The 18,716-nt window shown below is 42.9% G+C and overlaps 1 pseudogene; it reads right to left on the bottom strand.

Moving 5' to 3' along the window:
• LOC111959516 (aryl hydrocarbon receptor-like) overlaps positions 1-17,902 on the bottom strand; it is a 46,024-nt pseudogene extending 28,122 nt beyond the window's left edge.
• Between the last annotated feature and the right edge of the window lie 814 nt (positions 17,903-18,716).

Raw genomic sequence — 18,716 nt, 5'->3', positions numbered from 1 at the left:
CTTTCATGCTTCATTACTAACACATTGGAGAGATGTAGGTTTATCATAATAATGAAACTTCGCTCATAGGGCAGGGATGTCTGGCAGACTGTTTCCTCTGTTCTGCTCTGGAATTCCACTGTGCTGCACATACAGGGGAACTGGACTGGAAAATCAATGACACTGGCTTATCCAAAAGAGATCTGGCAGCCAACTAGATCACTCTCCACTCAATCACACATACAGAGAAACAAAATGAAAATAGCTCCCTAGAAATTGTGATAGAATTGATAGAAACTAAATGAAATGAGAATGAATTCCAGTATGACAAAATGATGGGAGTATTACGGTGTATTATGGGAATTGATAACCGGAGATACAAACAAGCTGTTACATTTTTGGATTTAAGACAAAGTGAGGCCAGTGAGCTATGGGGTATATCCAACACTTCATCACTGGATATTAAGCCTTGTAATTAATTACCAAAAGCAAAGACAAGTTGTTTTTGTCTTTATATTTTAGACGATTCCACATGCCTTTAGCACTGACCTGCAGCAAGAGTTCTCCTTCAGGCAGCCAACTGTCCTCCAATCCTGTGGCTTTGCTGTTGTCAGCGCTACCATCATTGCAAGTACAGTTCTTCAGGGCAACTGCAAACAGAGAGACACAGAGAGAGAGACAGAGAAGAGGAAAGAAGAGGGAGGGAGAGAGGCAAGAGTGAGGAAGAGATAGAGAGACAGAGGCTTTAGTCTTGTAATAATGTTTACAAAGCACTACTGTGAATGTCAGAAAGCTTTATGTTTTAGTGCACTGTATGCAGGACAGGCTTGCAGTTCATTCAAGTTTCATCAAATAGCATGTTAAAAATGACGATCCACATCCAGGCCTTTTATCTTTGCCCAACCTGGTTACATCATAATGGCTTGGGAAGCAACACGTCAGCACGTTCATGGTCTATAATTAGAATGTGAGGTCATCGTGCTCAGCGTTCTAAACAGACTCTGTTCTGCGAGATGGGACCTCCTACAACAGGATGCATGGCGCTTATCGCCTATTCTTCACAGTGTGATGTTTCACCCATACGTTTGTGGTCTTTCACCTCAAGACCCATTTCAGTTGAATGCATTCAGTTGCATGACTAGGTATCCCCCTTGATGTGGTGTCACAAACATATTAAATCACTGATCTGTAGCTGTTCTAAAAGTAGTCTTTCACTAGCAGCACACAGCAAACGTCTTTGGAACATTCTAATCGTCCAACAGTGGGGAGTGAAATGAAATGCAAATTGAAACATCTTTGACACGCAATGATATTCGACAAACACACTGACACCTCATTTATTGTGAATACTGTAGCAGAATTCAGAGAAAACACACACACGAGAGAGAGAGAGAGCAAGAGACAGCGAGCGAGAGACAGCGAGAGAAAGAGACACAGAGAGAGACTGAGACAGAGAGACAGAAAACAGCATCGCAGGAGAAGCAACACACAGAGAGAGAGACAGATTCCCATTAACGCTGCATCAGAGTGAAATGAGGTGACAACTCCTTTGCACTTCACTGCTCGCCAAGCTAATCCCTCTCTCCCTTCTTCCCTCTCCCGTGCTCCTCCTTCCCACTTCCCCTCACCCACACTCTCTCTCTCTCTCTCTCTCTCTCGGTTCATCTATCCTCATTGGCTCCAGCAGCTTAGTGGTTCCAGAACCGATCTGGAGGGGCAGAACAAGCATTAAGCGCAATACGATCCATTGCAATAGCTCGTCAAACACTTGTCTCAACTCCACGGTCACATTAAACTAAAGAACCATGCAGAGAGCTTATGCAGAGAGCTGAGACACTGAGTACATTGAAGACTGCTGGGTGTGTGGTTGTGGCTACAGTAAGGTAAAACTAAAAGTCAGAACCTCTGAGCACCGTAGCACCTTAAGGTGTAAAAACTTGACATACCCAGATGCTGCCCACTAATTTAGAAGCGAACCACCTTATTTCTCCCCTTCGCTATCTTGTCATCGAACATGTCACCCTCTCCAGGACAGGGGGTGACCGTGACAATTTATTGTTAAAACAAGAGACCGCATGGATGTTAAATTTAAAGACCTTCGCTCCCTATGGTCTGAATGTTGAGTTTGATCTGAAACCCTTCCTGTTATCTATTTTAAATCACTGTGTATACTAGACTATTTATGATGAAATTGTAGGCCATCTGTGATCATTGTATATTCATTTGTGCTTTTTTTGTCTCTATATTATCTGTATATTGACCAATGATATCAGGCCATAGTCGGCCATGATTATGAACACCTATCAAAACCTATACTGGTGACCTGCAGGGCCATGAAACCCTGATGAAGACAGCTTGCTGTCGAAACGTTGGAAAATACAGAATTGCATCGGAGCAATTATTGTGCAGCGTTTCTTTTTCATTTAAAGTGCAGCTACAGTTGAACAGGTCAGGACAGTTACAGTGGAACAGGTCAGGACAGTTATAGTTGAACAGGTCAGGACAGTTACAGTTGAACAGGTCAGGACAGTTACAGTTGAACAGGTCAGGACAGCTACAGTTGAACAGGTCAGGACAGTTACAGTTGAACAGGTTAGGACAGTTTACAGTTGAACAGGTCAGGAAGTCAGTTGAAAGGTCAGGACAGTTACAGTTGAACAGGTCAGGACAGTTACAGTTGAACAGGTCAGGACAGTTACAGTTGAACAGGTCAGGACAGTTATAGTTGAACAGGTCAGGACAGTTACAGTTGACAGGTCAGGACAGTACAGTTGAACAGGTCAGGACAGTTACAGTTGAACAGGTCAGGACAGTATAGTTGAACAGGTCAGGACAGCTTACAGTTGAACAGGTCAGGACAGTTATAGTTGAACAGGTCAGGACAGCTACAGTTGAACAGGTCAGGATTTACAGTTGAACAGGTCAGGACAGTATAGTTGAACAGGTCAGGACAGTTTACGTTGAACAGGTCAGGAAAGTTAAGTTGAACAGGTCAGGACAGTTAAGTTGAACGGTCAGGACAGTTATAGTTGAACAGGTCAGGACAGTTACAGTTGAACAGGTCAGGACAGTTGACAGTTGAAACAGGTAAGGACAGTTACAGTTGAACAGGTCAGGACAGTTATAGTTGAACAGGTCAGGACAGTTATAGTTGAAAGGTCAGGACAGTTATAGTTGAACAGGTCAGGACAGTTTACAGTTGAACAGGTCAGGACAGCTACAGTTAACGGTAGGACAGCTACAGTTGAACAGGTCAGGACAGTTATAGTTGAACAGGTCAGGACAGTTCAGTTGAACAGGTCAGGACAGTTATAGTTGAACAGGTCAGGACAGCTACAGTTGAACAGGTCAGGAACAGCTACAGTTGAACAGGTCAGGACAGTTACAGTTGAACAGGTCAGGACAGTTATAGTTGAACAGGTCAGGCAAGTTTAGTTGAACAGGTCAGGACAGTTTACAGTTGAACAGGTCAGGAACAGCTACAGTTGAACAGGTCAGGACAGTTACAGTTGAACAGGTCAGGAACAGTTATAGTTGAACAGGTCAGGACAGTTATAGTTGAACAGGTCAGGACAGTTACAGTTGAACAGGTCAGGACAGTTATAGTGTGAACAGGTCAGGACAGTTACAGTTGAACAGGTCAGGACAGCTACAGTTGAACAGGTCAGGACAGTTATAGTTGAACAGGTCAGGACAGTTATAGTTGAACAGGTCAGGACAGTTACAGTTGAACAGGTCAGGACAGCTACAGTTGAACAGGTCAGGACAGCTACAAGTTGAACAGGTCAGGACAGTTACAGTTGAACAGGTCAGGACAGTTACAGTTGAACAGGTCAGGACAGTTACACGTGTGAACAGGTTTTCAGGACAGTTACAGTTGAACAGGTCAGGACAGCTATAGTTGAAACAGGTCAGGACAGCTATAGTTGAACAGGTAGGACAGCTACAGTTGAACAGGTCAGGACAGTCTACAGTTGAAGCAGGTCAGGACAGTACAGTTGAACAGGTCAGGACCAGCTATAGTTGAACAGGTCAGGACAGTTACAGTTGAACAGGTCAGGACAGTTACAGTTGAACAGGTCAGGACAGTTATAGTTGAACAGGTCAGGTCAAAGAAGGGGACTTAGCAGTTGGCCTGGATTCTGGTCTGACAACCTCATGAGGTTTACTGTTAAGCTATAACACTATACTCACTAGTCTTATATACAATGGGCCATGCCATGTTCTACACATTTCTACAGAAGAGACACAGAACTGTATTACTTCCAAGCAAAAACCATGACGTTTCGAACCCAACGAACAGAGAAGAAATGGGAGAATGAAAGAAAAGTCTGGAATACTGATGATGTCATGGGAATATGACCTTTATGACGACCCGTACTGTGACCCGCAACAACCTCTGACCGCTAAGGCGATGTCTTGACATGACTGGGTAAATGGGGTCGGGTCAGGTCTTTTGTTGTCTGAGGGGTCAGCAGAGAGAAGAGTAGGAGAGGATTGGACGCTATGCTAAGGCCAGACACCTGATGGGGCTTGTCCCCATCACACGGAGCTTGGGTGGAGGGCGTTGAGTGGACACCCTGACCTAATTCCCATACCAATCTCTCTATCAGGGGTTTGACATATCATATCAGACATATCACCGGGACTGTGAGTATCTGTGAGTTTAAAATATGTCAGCTACAGTATATCTCGTCTCAGCAGTTCTGGCCAATGCCCACGCCCTAGATTTTGTTGCGTTACTGTACCAACTCAAACGAGCATCCATTGACCCTAAAGTCAAATAGTCTAAGTCCACCGTCACATCAACGCTACAAACTTGCAGAAAGTAGAAAGCAGCTCCTTCCATAATACGTAACCATACATTGATATTCAGACCTTGAGCAATAGTAGCCTTTCATGGTCTGTTGACATCCATAATACGTAACCATACATTGATATTCAGACCCTGAGCAATAGTAGCCTTTCATGGTCTGTTGACATCCATTGCGTAATGGAGCGGCTCGGTATGTGGCCAGTGGTAACACCCCAAGCAGACTGGCTGGCGATATTTTGCCAGCCAGTCTGCTTGGGTAAGCTTTGTTGTTATTGATCCCATTGTAGTAGGTCACTGCGCTTTCTGGTACTGGTCCGTCACGTGGTCCATCCAACGCATCCATGAGGAAAAAAGGTACGCCTCCTAAACGGATTAGTGAAGCCCTACTGGTGTTGCCTGGGCTTTGTTGTCACTGATGAACTCAGAAATGATAGATCAACTCAAAAGATTGACATTAGATTGACAATAGATTGACATTTGTATAGCGCTCCTGCAATACCTGAGGGCATGAATTTAGCTGCAGCTGAATTTAACAGCTCGGCTTTGCCAAATACACTTAACTGAGCATAATGGAGAAATAATGTATTTAGACATAAATGAAATGTTCCATTTATTGATAAGACAAGGAAACAAGCAATAAAAACATCAAAATACATGCTACATATTTCACAGGCTAGCTCGTCCTACCACTACCCCGTCCTACCACTACCTCGTCCTACCACTACCCCGTCCTACCACTACCCCGTCCTACCACTACCCCGTCCTACCACTGCCTCGTTCTACACTACCCCGTCCTACCACTACCCCGTCCTACCACTACCCCGTCCTACCACTACCCCGTCCTACCACTCAGCCTCGTCCTACCACTGCATTGTCCTACCACTACCTCGTCCTAACCACTACCCGTCCTACCACTGCCTCGTTCCTACCACTGCCTCGTCACTACCCTGCCTCGTCCTACAACTACCCATTCTTCCACTACCCCAGTCCTACCAACACCATTCTTACAAACACTAAACCCAGTCCTACCACTACCCATTCTTACCACTACCCAGTCCTACCACTACCCATTCTTACCACTACCCAGTCCTACCACTACCCAGTCCTACCACTGCCTCGTCCTACCACTGTTTCCACCCAAAACCATTGTAGGATCTCCAGACGAATGTCTGTGCTTTCTTTGTGAGGGACACATTAGTTCCACTACTACTTGATATTTTTCTAATATTTCCTTTCCTTATGAATAAATGGAACATTTCACTTAAGTCAAAATACGTTATTTCAAGCTTTAATCAGAATATGAATTATTGATTGGCTGTCAGACTTATGGCTCCACCAATGTGCTTCGGAGGCACTTGCGATAACGATGCAGCACTTAGAACAACACTACCACTGAATATAAATGCTCCTTTGGAACGGTAAACCGCTGCTGAGCCAAACTGCACAACCCTGCAGCCTTATAAAACTGTCTCTGGGGACGTTCTCCTTTTTAAAGCCTATAGGCTACAGCAATACTAAACAGAACCGGCCTCCTATCGCCACCCTCTCCTCATGTGTGAGGTTGAGGCAGGCTGAGAATTTGATTAAGCAAACCTGACAAATAAGCAGTGACCCTGAAAATCTGACAGCTTGTGAAAGGGCAATGGACTCTAACTTGTGTGGTAGGAGAAGGGGGGTGGGGAGGTTGAAGTAGTGGTGAGAGCAGCGAGGTAGAAATATGGTTCTATACTGCTGAGGTACCTGGGACTGAGAAACGAGCTCCAACTATGGGCATCAAACACCCCCTCCCCCACCCCCTCTCTGGACTGATGACCCAGAAGCCATATTGGGAGCGATCCAAGCCATCCGCATGGAGGCATCACATTGCTTACTGACACTTTTCTGTGGAGAACAGCTCATGACCTGATCCAGCTATGTTGTTTGGGATTTGTCCGACAGAGAGGCAGGCTTGCTTGCAGCAAAACCGTAGGAACCCATTTCAAAACACCAACAATATTTTGCAACTGTTTGACGATTTTTAATTAGCTATTTACAAGTGGATTATAGGGAAGTTTCAAGTTGTATTAGTCATATATACGGGATATGCATGATATACAGTACCAGTCAAAAGTTTGTTTTTTCTTCTTTATTTTACTATTTTCTAAATTGTAGAATAATAGTGAAGACATCAAAACTATGAAATAACACATATGGAATCAGGTAGTAAGCAAAAAAGTGTTAAATCAAAATATATTTGATATTTTAGATTCTTCAAAAAAACACCCTTTGCCTTGATGACAGCTTTGCACACTCTTGGCATTCTCTCAACCAGCTTCATGAGGTAGTCACCTGGAATGCATTGAAATTATCAGGTGTGCCTTTTAAAAGTTAATTTGTGGGAAAGAAAATGTATTCTTAATGAGCCAGTTTGAGCCAATCTTCACTATTATTCTACAATGTAGAAAATAGTAAAAATTAAGAAAAACCCTTGAATGAGTAGGTGTGTCCAAACTTTTGACTGATACTGTATATACTAGGCGGCGTCAGAGGAAGGCCCAAAATATTGTCAAAGGCTCACCCAAGTCATAGACTGTTTTCTCTGGAACCACACGGCAAGCAGTACCGGCGCGCCAAGTCTAGGACCAAAAGGCTCCTTAACAGCTTCTACCCCCAAGCCATAAGACTGCTGAACAACGAATCAAATGGCCACTCAGACTATTTGCATTAACCCCCCCCCCCCCCCCCCTGTTTTTACACTGCTGCTACTCACTGTTTATTATCTATGCATAGTCACTTTACCCCTACCTACATGTACAAATTAGTCTACTACACCTGTTGTATTCTGCGCATGTGACAAATAACATTTGATTTGATTTTAAATCAAACACATTTCAGTGCAGATGTAGCCTATGACATGAAGCAAAAGCACTGAACTAATCCATATTGAACCCATTTCAAGTGTTTACATACAGCAGCATAGAATTCTCCTAACTACTCTTTTAATGAGTATGCATAAAACATGGCTATCCCATTGGAGGATATGGCTATGATCTGGATCTATGTCCTGATCCATGGAGAGTCGCATAACATCCTCCTAGTTCTACATGTCCATTTGTATTGCTGCCTGTGTCTATTTCTATACTAAAGCCACTCTAAGCTTGTCGTTGGTCCACCTGGACAATGGTCCAATAGTCCACCTGGACATGTATATTCTATCCTCTCAGCCATCCATTTCTGGTTTTCTCATGGCTTACCTATCTAGGGAAGGGGAATACCTAGTCAGTTGTACAACTGAATGCATTCAAGTGAAATGTGTCTTCTGCATTTATCCCAACCCCTCTGAATCAGAGAAGGGGGGGGGGGGGGGTTACCATAATCGACATCTACGGCGCCCGAGGAACTGCCTTGCTCAGGAGCAGAACGACATAATTTTACCTTGTCAGCTAGGGGATTCGATCCAGCAACCTTTTGGTTACTGGCCCAACGCTCTAACCACTAGGCTACCCACCGCCCCTCCACTCTAACCACTAGGCTACCCACCGCCCCTCCACTCTAACCACTAGGCTCCCCACCGCCCCTATCTACATACTGAATGTAAACTCCTGTATTTGGCTCCAAAAAGAGGGAGAACCGAACACATGACTTTATTTTTCAAGCATTATTTTCCGGTGTTATCCACTAAGCAACAGACCAGGATTCAAACCTATCCTACTCAATAGTACTTGACATCTCTTTCCTTCACACTACTACGTTGAACCAAAGGTGTATAGTTTTATAGAACTGAGAGGATATATTTATAGAACTGAGAGGATTTATTTATAGAACTGAGAGGATATTAAAGAGTAAGGCCTTTGATATCAATAACCTTTCGCTGTGGTGAACACAGGAATGACCTCAATAAGAAAAACGGAATCGCGGCCGTTCAAGAGAGACCCTCATGATATTCTTAGTAAAACGTTTCCCCCCCCCTATTCTCTGTGTTGAAAGTTGAGATAATGAAACAATATTTTAAAACGAGTGATTGAGAAGCGATGCATGGAGCAGAAGTAACTTGCTAATCCAGTATTAGTCTGAATAAGTTGGCGAACAACCCTCCAAAGCAAACAGAACCCTTTCAGAATTCACAGGGATTATTCATTCTAATCTCAAATCTATATTTACAGCAACTATAGGCCAAAGGTCAGAGTGCAACCATACCCCCAATCACAACAACCATACATATCCCTATGACATTGTAATTGGATTGTATCTGTTATCCTGAACCTGCATACCCAGCAGATTTTGATAAGAAACAGCTAATTGTTGAGATGTGTAAATTGCACATTCCATTTTAGATTTATGAGTGTTGGTCATGATGTCAAATGAGGTCTGCCCAACGCATTACCGGGAGCAAACTACCTGCCCTCCAGGACACATACAGCACCCAATGTCACAGGAAGGCCAAAAAGATCATCAAGGACATCAACCACCCGAGCCACTGCCTGTTCACACTGCTACCATCCAGAAGGCGAGGTCAGTACAGGTGCATCAAATCTGGGACCGAGAGACTGAAAAACAGCTTCTATCTCAAGGCCATCAGACTGTTAAACTACCATCACTAACACATTAGAGGCTGCTGCCTATAGGCATAGACTAGGAATCACTGGCCACTTTAAGGAAAGGAACACTAGTCACTTAATAATGTTTACGTATCTGGCATTACTCATCTCATATGTATATACGGTATCTTAGTCCGTTCCGCTCTGACATCGCTCTGACATCGCTCACCCCATATGTATATAGTCCTAATTCATTCCTACTTAGATTTGTGTGTATTGGGTATATGTTGCGTAATTTGTTAGATATTACTTGTTAGATATTACGGCACTGTCGAAGCTAGAATCACAAGCATAACATCTGCTAATCACGTGTATGTGACCAATACGATTTGATTTTACTTAGCTTCACAGCAAAAAGCACATGATTCCATTTACAAAGGGACTGGGTCATTAGCTAGCTATGGACCAGGAAGTTGCGCAACAGAGAGCAACCGGTAGGAAGAAAAGGAAGAGGGCTGATGCTTCCTGGTTGGTTGCTGGTAAAGACAGCTCTTCCAGGAATCCCAGGAGCGCTCTTATTAGCTTAGTTATTGGCGTTTTCCACCTCACAGGAGAAACGTGTGGTGATAAAGGTGACACCTTTCACCCTTCCGTCTTTATAACAGAAGAACTCACAATGGAAGGGCCATTGCTCGCTCCCAGGGGTCCCCTAAACCTCTTTGTAAAAATGGAGAGAAAAAAACGGAATGACGGAATGAAAAAAACTATGGTGGAAGCAAATTTAGGGCATTGTGTTGTTTAATAGTGTCATACAAAATGTGGAGGGCGGTTTCTAATGCTGGGGGTTGATACACGGGGGGTTGTGTAATGTCAACGGGAGTTAATCAGCCTTCGATATAGTTCAGCCTTCTTATTGTACCATCTAAATGAAGGGCGTACACATTTACATTGCACAAAATATTATTTGTGCATTGGATTTGTGTCCTCATCTATGTTTAGAATCTGACTGCCTGCGAGCCAGAGGGAAACACAACTGGAGCTTGGCTTGTCTGTGGTTGTTAGTGTGGGGACCTCCATCACAAAGGGAGTGGCCCATTAACAGAGGAAACACTGGCAACATTAGAGACCAGAGCCAGAGCTCAGAGGGCTTCTTTCAGAACAGCTATATACACACTTCTAATCGCTGCATTCTGACAGCAGCAGTGGAAAGCCATAAGGTGTGTTTTTATGTTACTGTGTGTCACAATGATTCCCTCCCCTAGTCCATGTATAAGGAGTTTTGGGAGGGGAACTGCAGTTGGCATGCAGACTCATGTGGACACACACAAGTGGAAAAAGTATACAATTGTAACTTTTTTGTAAAAGTAATTTCAATTTTAATAGAAAATGACTCAAGTAAAAGTGAAAGTCACCCAGTAAAATAATACTTGAATAAAAGTCTAAAAGTATTTGGTTTTAAATATAGTTAAGTATCAAAAGTAGAAATAATTTCACGGCACCATTTTCTTGTTTTATTAATTTATGGATAGCCAAGAGTACATTCCAACATCATTTACAAACGAAACATGTGTGTTCAGTGAGTCCGCCAGATCAGAGACAGTAGGGATGACCAGGGATGTTCTATTGATAAATGCATGAATGGACCATTTTCCTGTCCTGCTAAGCATTAAAATGTATGAGTACTTTTGGGTGTCAGAGTAAAACGTACATTATTTTCCTTAGGAATGTTTTGAAGTAAAGATACCCCCAAAAACTTCTTAAGTAGTATTTTGAAGTATTTTTAAGTACTTTATACCACCCCACACACACACACACACACACAGGGGAAAAAGATTGCACAATAGCTGCCTAATAAGCACATCATTGATTCTCCAGGGTGAATTATCCATGACAATAAAACACAGATGAAGTTTCCAGCTCGAATAGAGATTTGACCACGCTGGGGGAAAAAAAGTTACAAAGCCACCAGCAAAACTATTACAGTAAAGCGTTTACGCTGCAGTAAATATCTAGCACAAGACAATGCCGTCAACAGAAGTGCATGACACATTATACAGACACACATTCTGTGGACACTTTGACAGTGAAACAAAATCCTGATTACCGAACATACTGACTACACTGGTCACGGACCATGCGCGTGTTGATTTTGTCTATCCCCACCAGACGCGATCATCACACGCAGGTTAAAATATCAAAACCAACTGTGAAACAACTATACTAAATTTGGGAGCAGGTCGAAACACACATTTAGCTGGCTTGCTGTTGCTAGCTAGTTTGTCCTGGGAGATGAACATTGGGTTCTTCTTTAACGTGGCATGCATATGGTCCTTGTTTTTTTTAGCTGGTTCTTTGTAGAATGTTGACCCAGAGTCATACAAAATATTGTGTTTATCTACTCCGACGATTAATCCACAGATAAAAAGAGAAACCTAGTTAGTTATCTTTAATTATTCTCTCCTCTCCAAGTATCCACGTGGGTCTGTATCTTCCTGATATCCAACAGAGGACTTGCAGAGCGGCTCAAACAGAACCTAGTTATATTTTAGCGCCTGGCTACGCAGACGCTCGTTGACGCAGACGAGTGAGTGGCTGAAATAACTTAATAACATTTATTTTGCAACGTTCCCGCACGCAACATTTGCCCGCGTGAGGTCACCATGGTGTGTCACATGGACCCAGGGTCACAGAGCTCACACATGTTCCATCCCAAACGGCACCATATTCCCTGCGTAGTGCACTACAAGGCCCATAGGGCTCTGGTCAAAAGTAGTGCACTACATAGGGAATAGGGTGCGTTGTTGGACACAGAACAGCCTACCCACTGGACACACACACGGTTGAATCAACGTTGTTTCCACATCATTTCAATGAAATGACGTTGAACCAACGTGGAAAAGACATTGAATTGATGTCTGTACCCAGTGGGTAGCTGCCTCCCATCAGAGACCAGGATGTTATAGCCTCCCATCATTCCCTGTGATGAGATCCTGGTGGTTGTATAGTGCTCATTCCGGGTTACTGATAATCCTGAGAGTGAATTGTTGTACATGTAACCGGCTAAGTACAGGGGGCATGGTGCAGGATAGAATCTCCTCCTTAAGCACCCAGGACATTTGGACCAGAACATTGAGTGATGTCCTTGTCTGAGGCATGGAACAAACCAAATGCTGCCAAATGTGGCTTTGCCTATCAGGGAGAAATGCATATGTATACTGTACAATTATCTGGTATTTACTGTGCTTTAGGTTTTAGGCAGTCCTGCTCTCATTCCTTCAGGTTGGCAGAGGAGGGATGCCAGTAGGCCTGAAGACGAGGAGGAGAGGAGGCAGCTGGGATGGATAATATTGTCAGACGGATTAAACAGGCTCTGATAGGCTTTGTTCAACTTGTACAAGACATTTAATTCCACACAGAGCAACAACACTGGGTATTCATCTGAGGTATTCTTAAAAAATACAGAACATAGTGTCCCTACCAGAGCACAATGCTAGTTCACTCTGATTGTTAAACCAACACTACACAGTATTCGGTAGGCAAACTCAGCTAATTAACAGCAAGTGGTTGTGTAATGATGGTGGTGGCTGCATGGCCTACTAGCCACCATAGAGACAGAGACCTGGACGGTTAGGCAGAGCTGAGCCACCTCTTCATAAATCACCCATCCAACACTGTACCAGGGCCTAATCCCAGCGCACTGAGCAGCAACTCTGTTTACATACAACAAATGATGATGGGAGACACAGAGACGGAGGCCATGGGCCCGCCCTCAGGCAGTCAGACATGCAGGCAGGCATACATGATGGGCTGATAGGGGTGTTGATAAAGCTGCACGTTAAGGCTCACTGTCTCATCATGTACTTCCTGAATGTGAGGCCTGTTAATTACTCACTGTTTGTGCAGTCAGGGAAGGAACGAGGCTAATGCAGTAACACAACAAGGACACGAGGGCTTGGCAGCACACTTTGACGTGTGACGCTGCAATACAATATCAACAATATATTTTGACAGGCTGAAGAGATTTGTTAGAACCATAACACAACAATCAGTTATATTCATAGTGCCAATCATGAGATTTCATAATAAAGCAAAGTCACACAATTTCAGAGACAAATCAACCCCTTGACGACCCAAGAAATGACTACATTTATCAAGGTTAACATTTTAAAACAAAATGTATATACACTGCTCAAAAAAATAAAGGGAACACTTAAACAACACAATGTAACTCCAAGTCAATCACACTTCTGTGAAATCAAACTGTCCACTTAGGAAGCAACACTGATTGACAATAAATTTCACATGCTGTTGTGCAAATGGAATAGACAAAAGGTGGAAATTATAGGCAATTAGCAAGACACCCCCAATAAAGGAGTGATTCTGCAGGTGGTGACCACAGACCACTTCTCAGTTCCTATGCCTCCTGGCTGATGTTTTGGTCACTTTTGAATGCTGGCGATGCTCTCACTCTAGTGGTAGCATGAGACGGAGTCTACAACCCACACAAGTGGCTCAGGTAGTACAGCTCAGCCAGGATGGCACATCAATGCGAGATGTGGCAAGAAGGTTTGCTGTGTCTGTCAGCGTAGTGTCCAGAGCATGGAGGCGCTACCAGGAGACAGGCCAGTACATCAGGAGACGTGGAGGAGGCTGTAGGAGGGCAACAACCCAGCAGCAGGACCGCTACCTCCGCCTTTGTGCAAGGAGGAGCACTACCAGAGCCCTGCAAAATGACCTCCAGCAGGCCACAAATGTCCTTTGTGCCACAAATCCTTTATTTTTTTGAGCAGTGTATATATATATATATAATAATATGGCTTTTTCAAATGATTAAAGCTACAGATTATTTAGTCCCATAGAACTAAAGGGTGGATTCTCCCCCCACCCCTTTCCAGCATTTCCATTCCTCTCCACAAAGTATTTGTACATAGGCCCTCTCTCTTCACACCAAAAAAGCCATACATTTGCAATATCTCTCCACAACACACTGGTATCACGGGCCCCGTATCCGGTACGGCACAGCCCAAACAGCCATTTCAAGAAGCCACAGTCTTAAACAAACACAGCCCTCCCTCCATTTCATAAATTCTTTAAACTCGGGGGTTTCTCTTAATTATTAATGCTTCGAGAGTATCCGACGCCCGCATTGCAGCATTCTCTTTAAAAGAGCACTGCCTAAAATAACGTCTTTTCCCCACAACATAGGAGAGAAAAAATACAAATCCGTCCTCTTTGTATGCAATTATTTTGTTCCCAAACACACTCTCCTCCGTTTTTAACGGAGCCCTTGCTTTCTCTTCCATCCTTAACTACAAATAAAAACAGTCACAGCCTCTATGAAATATTGAGGCCTCTTCTTCTCCAGGATGAAATAATGGGCTGGCTGAGTGAGGCTGGCTGGCTGGCTGGCTGGCTGAGTGACGCTGGCTGGCTGGCTGAGTGAGGCTGGCTGGTTGAGTGAGGCTGGCTGGTTGAGTGAGGCTGGCAGGTTAGCTGGTTGAGTGAGGCTGGCTGGCTGGTTGGCTGAGTGAGGCTGGCTGGTTGAGTGAGGCTGGCAGGTTAGCTGGTTGAGTGAGGCTGGCTGGCTGGTTGGCTGAGTGAGGCTGGCTTTCACAGCTGATTATATGTAAATTGAAGGTGTCAGGAAACACAGGCCATGAAAGACCCAGGTTCTCTACTGTTTTGATATCTTCATAAGAGTTCTAGGGAAGGAAGCTTGGTTTAAAAAGTCCCAGTAGCTCTTCACAGTGCTTCCCATGACTATGCATAGCAACTACCGTACTGCTCTGTTCCATCTACTAACTGTACAGAGAAGACAGCAAGTCAGCACAGGGACGCTAGAAGGGGCTCAAGCTAACTGCTCTGATAGCTCCCTGCTCTGATGCTCTTTAAGTAGAGCATATTTTTAGGATAGGCTTTAGCTACATACTGTAGTGGCCGTGTGCTATGCTAACACACCCTTGTGCAGTACACAGTGAGGGATCAGTGGACCTCTGTTTACAAAACAAGGACCTTATGTCTACACAGGAAGCACAACATTTCAGGAAGCACTCTATTGAGGACCTCAAACTAAGGGCACTATTCAAGCAATAGTTCCAGAGCAATAATAGGGTTCTTTGTGGACCACTTCTTACCAGTGAAGAAGTTCTTGGCCCGGAGGTAGCTGACACTAAGGCGGAGGATGGAGAGTTTGTCCAGGCTGGTGGTGACCTCCTCAGGGAAGGGGAGGAGGCTGGCCAGCCTGTCCAGCTCTCCATTCAGACGGTCCCGGTGGCGCTTCGAGGGGTTCGACTTGGCCCCTTCTGATTGTGGCGGTTTTACGCTGCAAGGAGAGAAGAAATCATTATTTTTAACTTGACATTTTTACAGAAAACTCAAGGGTCTTTGGTTGATTATAGGTCTCATGAATTATTAGCATTATTAATAGTATTAGCACTATCAATATCATTACAAATTATACTTTCGTAGTAATATAGGTAAATTAATCATTAAAATACTTCAACAAGTAGAGTAACATTGAAATTATTAAAACAGCACAAAAATAAATGCTAAATTTAAAACATGATTTGCCTCATGTGAATAACACCATGTTTAAAAAATAAAATAAAAATCAATTTGTTTTGAGTCATAATAATAGAGCTCCTTCAACAATACACTCATGAGTTAACAAATCATGCCAATAAATGCCCCAGAGCGCTGAAAGCACTTCTGGCATTATGTCATAAACATACACATTCTCCACTGACAACATACAAACATTGTTGGTTCAACAAAGATGTATTTATGTAAACACATGTTAGACTTATACATGTTAGGTACATTTTTACTAGTGAATTAGTCAATTATAAAATAGGCTTTTCAAAATAATAATACACAGGCTATAAATTAAAATGTAATAATACTATAATTATTACATAATAATACTTCAAAGCCATTTGTTGTGAACATTTGAATGGTTTTACATCCGTCCAGTGTCCTTTCAGCAGGTGCAAGGTGATTGCTCTCAAATATCGTAAAGTGTTGGCCTTATGCACTTATGCCCCATCACAAACATCGGACATAGTCCCAGCCATTTGTTTAACTCAAACATTTCTGTTACACAGTCAATAAAAGGGCGTGTTGACTAACCTAAAATGGCGCAGCATATTTGCGGCTGTGGTAGAATTGAATCATTAACAAATTGGATGTATAAACATTATTTCAAAATGCAAATGTTTATGTTGGTTTAAATTTAACAAAAATAATGCAACGAGGTTAACAGTAAATTCTGGCTTCACGTGATAACGAAATAACAAACGCAGCAACAATTTTTGACGACAAGTGCAACTTTGGAGCGAGCGCACGCAACTTTTACCTTACTGTGAAATCATTAAAAAAAAAATACAATCACACAATAGTTGCACTATTGATTTAAGGTAGCCTATATATATATATTATTTCACAAAGTAATAGTCTTATAGTCAAATAAACGGTTTTACAATGCGAGTGCCTGGTCGAGGCCTTTCTGACACTGTCAAACAGGGCGCGAAGGAACTGGTTCATCCAGAGATGGGTAACTTCAGTCCTCCGGGGCCGGAGTGGTGTCACACTTTTTTAGCAAACACTGCTGATTAAACTAATTGCATACTAAACTGCATATCATGATTAGTTGTTTTTTGAAAGTCAGATGTATTAGCCTGGCTGGGGAAGTGTGATACCAATCAGGCGCCCGACGACTGGATTTGCCCCACCTGAATATGTGTCTTATCGTGTGTCATCGACATTGTCAATTTAATTCCGGTGAAATATACTATTTAAATCTGCACAAATATAAGATGAGTGATTGAGCGCTAAAAGGGACGAGCTGGTATGGATGCAGGGCTTTGAAAAGACCTTTCAATTCATATAAATAAACTGTACTTACGCTCTCTGGACTGGTTTTCTCCTTTTACGTCCAGCATACATGATATGGCTGTATTGCAAGTCCGATGAATCTCCCCAAAAATATTGGCGAAGGCTTACAGTTCCCTTCGAGCTACTTAGGCTACAGTCGACAAGAAGTGTCGTTAAACTAATCCATCAGATGAAACACGTAAACACATTAGCGAGAGGACAACGACAAAAACAACAAATAGTCGCACTTTTAGTTGATATTTTATCCTTCAACTGTGCGCAGATCCAGAGATGGGTTAAGAAATATAATTTATATAAATGAATGGCCTTGTTGCGTACTCAGAATTAACTCCGTTGAAATGCATACAATTTGCAATACTGTTTACAGTCCACCGAGATGCTAAATTAGACTGCAAAACAATGCTTCAACCCAATATAAAACCCAAGTAATTAATCTCATCGTCTTGCGGAATGGTGATCTAGATGTGTAGTGCCGGTGCGCTTTGCAAACCGCAATCCCCTTCCATGGTAGCTTGCACCTTTCCAATTCTTTCCCAGGCTATTTTTTCATATTTTACCCTGACATTCATGTGAAAAACGTTAGGACAATAATTGTATTTACTGCATTAGTCCTATGCTTAACGTCCTCTATTCCCAATTATCTCGCCAAATTCGGTCACGCGCATCGTCCTGCTTGGGTCCAGATTTGGGCGGGCACGCGCACTAGAGGTCAACGGGGAACCGAAAATCTCCTGGAAACACATGGGAGCGCGGCAATGTTTGCGCGTTCCCGAGCGGCCCGTTTCATCCAATCAGAGTGGAAATGAGAACGGTTTCTGTTCGAGCCTAGTGTCCTCTGCTATATGTGGGTCAGAGGTTAGAATTTTAAATAATGAAACCATGTTGTTCTAAATTAATGGTTCAGCATATGTAACACAACACTACTTCTAGGTTTCAGAGCAAGTGACGTAACTGATTGAAACGCTATTAGCGCGTACCCGCTAACTAGCTAGCCATTTCACATCCGTTACACATACCCTGGTGTTGAAATGACTTTTTAATAGTTTTTTCGGCCATACACGTTTGTGCTCTATAGCCTACATTTGATTAGGAGGGCTAGCCAGACCCCTCTTTAACGTTGCAGCTACTCTCTGTTTATTATCTACGCATAGTCACTTTAACTCTACCTACTTGTACATATTGCTATTGTTATTTTACTGCTGCTGTTTAATTATTTGTTACTTTAATTTTTTTTTTTCTTTTTTTTTACTCAACACTTTTTTTTCTTAACTTCTTAAAGCGTTGTTGGTTAAGGGGATTGTAAGTAAGCGTTTCACTGTAAGGTCTACTACACCCGTTGTATTCCGCGCATGTGACATACATTTTGAATAGGGTACGGAAATTGATACAGACCTGCTGATACATGACAAAACCTAAACACAGGCCTACCTCTTTGCATATATATATATATATATATATATATATAATTTCCAACGCTGCAATCATGGGACACACACAGTATGGATAAATGA

Source organism: Salvelinus sp. IW2-2015, linkage group LG36, assembly GCF_002910315.2.
Source record: "Salvelinus sp. IW2-2015 linkage group LG36, ASM291031v2, whole genome shotgun sequence".
Lineage (NCBI taxonomy): Eukaryota > Metazoa > Chordata > Actinopteri > Salmoniformes > Salmonidae > Salvelinus > Salvelinus sp. IW2-2015.
Note: the sequence above shows the minus strand (reverse complement) of the source record. Positions and strands in the feature narration are given on the sequence as shown.